This window comes from Fukomys damarensis, unplaced genomic scaffold (assembly GCF_012274545.1).
Source record: "Fukomys damarensis isolate Sample0158 unplaced genomic scaffold, DMR_v1.0_HiC HiC_scaffold_24, whole genome shotgun sequence".
NCBI classification, from domain to species: domain Eukaryota; kingdom Metazoa; phylum Chordata; class Mammalia; order Rodentia; family Bathyergidae; genus Fukomys; species Fukomys damarensis.
The window spans coordinates 53,722,370-53,728,239 of NW_022900936.1; the positions used below are offsets into that span (position 1 = coordinate 53,722,370).

Sequence of the window (5,870 nt, forward strand, 5' to 3'; positions counted from 1 at the left end):
AAAAAAAAAAAAAAAAAAAAAAAAAAAAAAAAAGTTCATGGACTCTTTTAAGAAATATTGTTGAATTTTTTGGACTTGGATGAAATACTCTGTTTCCTGTGTTCATATGGAGGTAGCTTTCCTGGCTGGGTCAGCAAGAGATTTTTCTCTTGTTTCAGTATTTTACTGTTTTGCAAACACAAATACCTAAACAGACTTCAACAAAGGACAGTGATAATATGCCCCATCATAATGGTAACAGCAGCTAACACTTACTGAGCCCTTATCATGTGCTGGATAGTATATTACATCCTTCTAAAGAGTGAGTATTTAATGTTCACAATTCAATGAGATAGAGCCTGTTATCTCCATTTTAATATGAGGAATGTGAGGTTCAGATGTAAGTTTAAACTCCAGTTTTCAAAATGAAGCTGGGGATTGTGATACATGTATGTAGTTCTAGCAACTTGGAAGGCTGAGGCAGGAAGATCACTTGAACTCACAAGTGTGAGACCAGCCTGGGCAACATGGACCCATAGAAATAAAAAGTTTGCAAACCTACTAACTAATCTGGTTCCAGAAATGGTGTCCTTAACGACTATTCCATATGACTATGAATTCCAAAATATGTACATGGATATATGAATATTAATGTGAACTACATGTAGTAGTAGTCTTTCAGCAGCCAGGAACTGTCCAATATCAGTAATTTTATGTTTCTACCTAAAATACCAACCCAGAATTCCTTGAATGTGGTCACCAGATTTGATTATTATTATATATTGGTGTCTTCTTAGAACGAGCTATCAGTCACTACATGTTTCTGAGCATAAGTATGAGGGACCAGGTGAGTGTGATTGAGGAGATATAAATTATCAAAGCAAAGGCAGGGGTGAAGCTGAGGGTGGGCAAGGAAGTGTGCATGCACATGTGTGTGTATGTATGTGTGTGTGATGGAGTATTACTATGCCATAAAGAAGGATGGGCTTGAGACATTTCTAAGTAAATGGATGCACCTTGAAACCATACTCTTCAGTGAAATAAATCAGACACACGTTTGAACTGCATTGTTTTATATTTATTTATTTATTTATTTATTTATATGCATGTGTGTGTATGTATGTGTGTGTGATGGAGTATTACTATGCCATAAAGAAGGATGGGCTTGAGACATTTCTAAGTAAATGGATGCACCTTGAAACCATACTCTTCAGTGAAATAAATCAGACACACGTTTGAACACTGCATTGTTTCTCTGGTGTGAGAAACTGAAAATGGAAATAAGGACTAACGTGTATGATAGAGATTGGGAAATGGGAAGAAATTGGTTCAAGTGAGATGGGAACAAGGCAAGGGGGAGGGGGAAAGAAAGGAAGGGACAAAAAAAGAATAGAAGGAAAAGCAGGAACAAAGCTTTTGTAAATAAGGACAGGAAGAGGAGCTGAAGGGAGGGAGGAGAATTTGAAAAAAATGAGGCAAGACCCCTCCTCTGTGATGTCTTCTCCCTTACAGAAGAAGTGGAAGACCCAGGCTGTGGTCGCAGAAAGTGGCTCACACACCGGGGAGCCGAGAAGTCTATGTGCTGAAGAAAAACTCATTCTCTACCAGACTGTTGAAAATCTCCGTTCTGATTTTGAATGTATCTATGAAAACAGCAAAACAGAACTGAGAAGCCTTCCCAGGCACCCAGGCGGTGCTCTCCGCGCTCCTTAACTATCTACAGGGAGTTCTGAGCTCTCCTCCCGTGCCACACGAGCCTGCAGAGGGCAACTGCCCTTTTGTAGTCATCCCAGGCCCAGGCTGCTTCCATCGCCCGTTCGGCCAATTCTTACTGCAGCTTCAGCTCTGCAGTCAGGTCCAGCCTTCGAGAAAACCCGCATCCTACAAGCACTGTCCTGTGCCCACAAGCGGAGCCGAGGCTCCAACCCGGCCTCTCCACTTCACCATCAGGGACACCAGAAGGGCACCCAGCACTGCGAAAGAGCAGAGCCCTTAGAAACAGAGCAGTGGAAATGAGTGACTTGAACGTTAGAAGTTAGGGCGCGAAAGTTTAAATCCTACTTTCACCGCTGATTTACCACGAGATCCTAACTGATGTGCTACGTTGTCTTCAGCCTTGTATCCTGCAGCTGGAGAAGCCGAGCTGTCATTCTGCAGTTCCTGGTTAGTGGCAGGATCAGAAACAAAGTGGAAAAATAGATGATCAAGAGCCGTTTACATTTGGTTTGAGAAAGATTGATTTAGTTTTCTGAAACTGACTTTAGGGGGAAATCACAGCGTCTGAAATCAGAATATAAAGTCACATTGTAGAACTAATTTGGGAAGTGAGGAACGGTGGCACAAGCCTATGATGTATGGGAAGGCTGAGGCAGAAAGGTTGAAAGTTGGAGCCCAGCTCTGGCAATTTAGCAACTTAGCAAGACTCTAACTCAAAAAACACTTTTTTTTTAATTATAAAAGGGCTAAAAGTTGCTGGGGATTTGCCTCAGTGGCTCTATTACCTGCTTTTCACATACGGGTCCCCGAGTCAAACCCCGACAACAAAAAAAAAAAAAAAAAAAAAAAAAAAGGCTAAAGGCCAAGTGGTGAGGCACAAATTTATAATCCCAGCACTTAGGAAGCTGAGTCAGGAAGGTCACCAAGAGTTTGAGGCCGGCCTGGGTAACATAGTGAGTTCAATACCAGCCTGAACTGCAAAGTAAGAACCTGTCTCAAAAAAAACAAATAAGATGGGAGGAGGCTGGGAATGTAGTCCCCAAACAACAACAACTCTGATTTTTAAAACTTAGAAAAAAAAAAACTCATTTCCTTCCTTCCTTCCTCCCTTCCCTCTTTCATTACTAAATTTCCCCTCCCTCTTTCTTTCCAAGCAAGCTTTGTAGATCACACCTCTAGAGAATATAAAGTAAAATTTTCAGTTCATAAGAAGAACAGTTTAAATCTCTTGGACTTTAAACATTCGTGCTTATAACATCTATTCTTAGGGAAGACAGCAGGTAAAGAAAGGGCTAGAGGAGAAGGAGACTTAAAAAGAATTAAGATACATTCTGTACCAGCTCCCCAAAATGAATGCTACAATCATTATGTACTACAAACATATACTAATAAAAATGGAAATTTGCAAATAAAAAAATAGGTAAAAAATGGGTAAATGAATCACACTATAGGTATCAGGATGCAAGGTCAGAAAAATCCATGCATACTAATCTTAGTGGCTTCCTGCTTGGTAAGCAGCCAGCATGGACAGGTGCTTTATGGGTAAAATGAGAGCCAGTGCCCTCTTTGGATTTAATGTCTCTGGCATATCCTCTCCATTCTAGATTAGTTCTAAAGTACTTCTTATCCTCCATCTGCCTAAGTTACCTATTATCCAGAGCTCTTGAAAGCAAGTAGAAATCTTAGAAAATACACTCAGAAGTATTTAAGAAAAAGGACATGTAAAGCTTGCCTCCAAATGGATCAAGGGATTAAAAAATCTAAATAGAACAAATGATAAAGCAAATGGACTCAATTATTAATGATAATCAAATTTTAGAAAAGGCTATATGAGGTTATATGAACTGTATTCATTTTCTTTAAATAAAAAATAAAATAGGCACTAATAGTATAAATTATTATTTACACATGTGTAATATATATGAACCTATGTAAGCACATCTTATGTGCACAGAGAAATATCTCCAAAGATAGGACCTAAATTATTATAAAGGTGACTTCCTTCAAAGAAGGTATCAGAAAATGGAAAGATATCTCCTGTTCATGGATAGGCAGAACCAACAGAGTCAAAATGGCCCAAACTGATATACTGATAGATTTAATGCAATCACAGTCAAACTACCAATAATGTTACTCAGAGAACTAGAGAAAATAATCCTGCAATTCATATGGAACCAGAAGAGACCTAAAATAGCAAAAGCCATCTTGGGCAATAAGTGCAAAGCAGAAAGCATCATAATTCCAGACTTCAAGATTTAATAGAAAGTTATAGTGATACATATGGCATGGTATGGGCAAAAAGCACGTGGATCTGTAGTACATTATAGAGGATGCAGAAACAACTCCAGACACACTTAGCTATCTAATCTTTGAAAAAGAGCCAAATACTTAAGCTAGCCAAACTTAGACCCATACCTCACATGAGGCATTACACTAAAATCAAAACAGATCAAAGATCTAAATATTAAAACAGAAATAATCTGCCAGAAGACTAGAAGACATAGGCATAGGCAAGGACTTTCTGAGCAGAACCCCAGTTGCACAAGAAATAATACAGTGAGTCCCCCATTTATAAGCATTCCATTCTGGAAGAACATTTGTAAATCAGATTCATTCATAATCTAACAAAGGACACCTGTGAATCATATACAATACACCTGTGAAAATGTACAATTTGAAGGTTCCTAAATCAGGGACTTGCTGTACCAAGAATGAACAAATCACATCAAATGTAAAAGTTTCTGCACAGCAAAGGAAGCATCCAACAGACTGAAGGGACAATCTGCAGAATGGGGAAAAAATGTTGCCATCTATTCCTCCAACACAGGATTCATATCTAGAATATATAAAGAACTCAAAAATATTAGACTCCCCTCCAAAAAAATAGAAGACCCAATCAAAAAGTGGGCAACTAGGGCTGGGGATTTAGCTCAATGATACCGTGCCTGCCTCACAAGCACAAGGTCCTGTGTTCGATCAACAAAAAACAAATAAAGTGGGCAACTGAGCTGAACAGATACTTCTCAGAAAAGAAATAAATCTGTTAGTGATGGCCCATTTGAGGGCAGAAAACACCAAAGCTGTGAAGTATATGAGATTGCAACCGAATAGACTTTGGCTGATAAGTACCGTTGGCTTATTTTTCCCCTCTTCAGGCAGAAGAAGCATGATAGGGTCTGGGACTGCCTGGTGATGCCTGTCTACCAGCCATGTCTGGAAGTTGGAGAGATCACATGGCCACAAGTGGGTGTCCTGCCTTGGACTTGTCTTGATAAGGTAATCTGTTAAATTGTTAATGGCTTAGCAATGACAGAATGCTCTTTACAGTCTTCTCTATTGATCCCTAACCTCAAAGTAAGTTGCTAACATCATGTCATTTGGGCTAAAGTGGTTTGGTTTTTTTGTTGTTGTTGTTTTGTTTTGTTTTTGTTTTTTGAGCAAGTGTCCGCTGCAGGCTGTGCCTCGGCTAGCCCTTCATGATTCAGTTTGTCAGCATTAGCCCTCAGTGAGTGATATCATCAACCCTGCCCTGACTGACTTTGAGTCTCTGTTTTGGGCTTTCCAGAATCCTGCCAAAAATGATTACATCATTTAAGTAGGTAAATGCCTGTAGGAAATTTATATCCCCCAATTACCTTCTCCATTACACACTGCTAACTAGCAGAGGCCCAGCAGGCACCCTTGGGCTGTTTTCAAACTAATATTCCACCAACTTCTCTCAGACAGAACAGAAGTCAATTTTTCCCTGGTCCTCTTTAGCCATAGTATTTAATTATCATTTCTTTGCACATCCAGGAATGACCTCCATTGTCTCCCTGGAAGACAGTCCAAGGTGGCGTTAACTCTGGGGGCAGATCATTCATCTGTGCTGCTGCCTCACTCAGAATACAACAGTCCATGACACAGATTGCAGATTTCTTTCATACCACCATGATGGGCCATGCTTAAGGCTCAGGACTCTGGGTCTAACACCGTAACTGAGTACCTCCTTAACCTTCTCTTATGTGCGCTGGATTTCAGACTTTACAGCATACCTACAATGCTTCTGGAAAATGCATGGACCATTTTATTCTATTATCTGTTGTCACTTGAACATAATGTATCTCTCATTCATAGAGTGATAAGAATTTTTCCATTTTAAAATATTTCCTCCTAGTCTCTTCTTTCTCTCTTTT

At 39.6% G+C, this 5,870-nt stretch overlaps 1 long non-coding RNA gene across 2 annotated transcripts in view; it reads left to right on the forward strand.

Moving 5' to 3' along the window:
• The window catches only part of LOC104866267, a 21,601-nt gene extending 15,973 nt beyond the window's left edge, over positions 1–5,628 (forward strand). For both annotated transcript variants that reach the window (XR_781398.1, XR_781397.1), the window contains exons 2-3: positions 4,851–4,971; positions 5,491–5,628. This is a non-coding gene — a long non-coding RNA (uncharacterized LOC104866267). The remainder of the gene's footprint in view (positions 1–4,850; positions 4,972–5,490) is intronic.
• Positions 5,629–5,870: the final 242 nt, after the last annotated feature.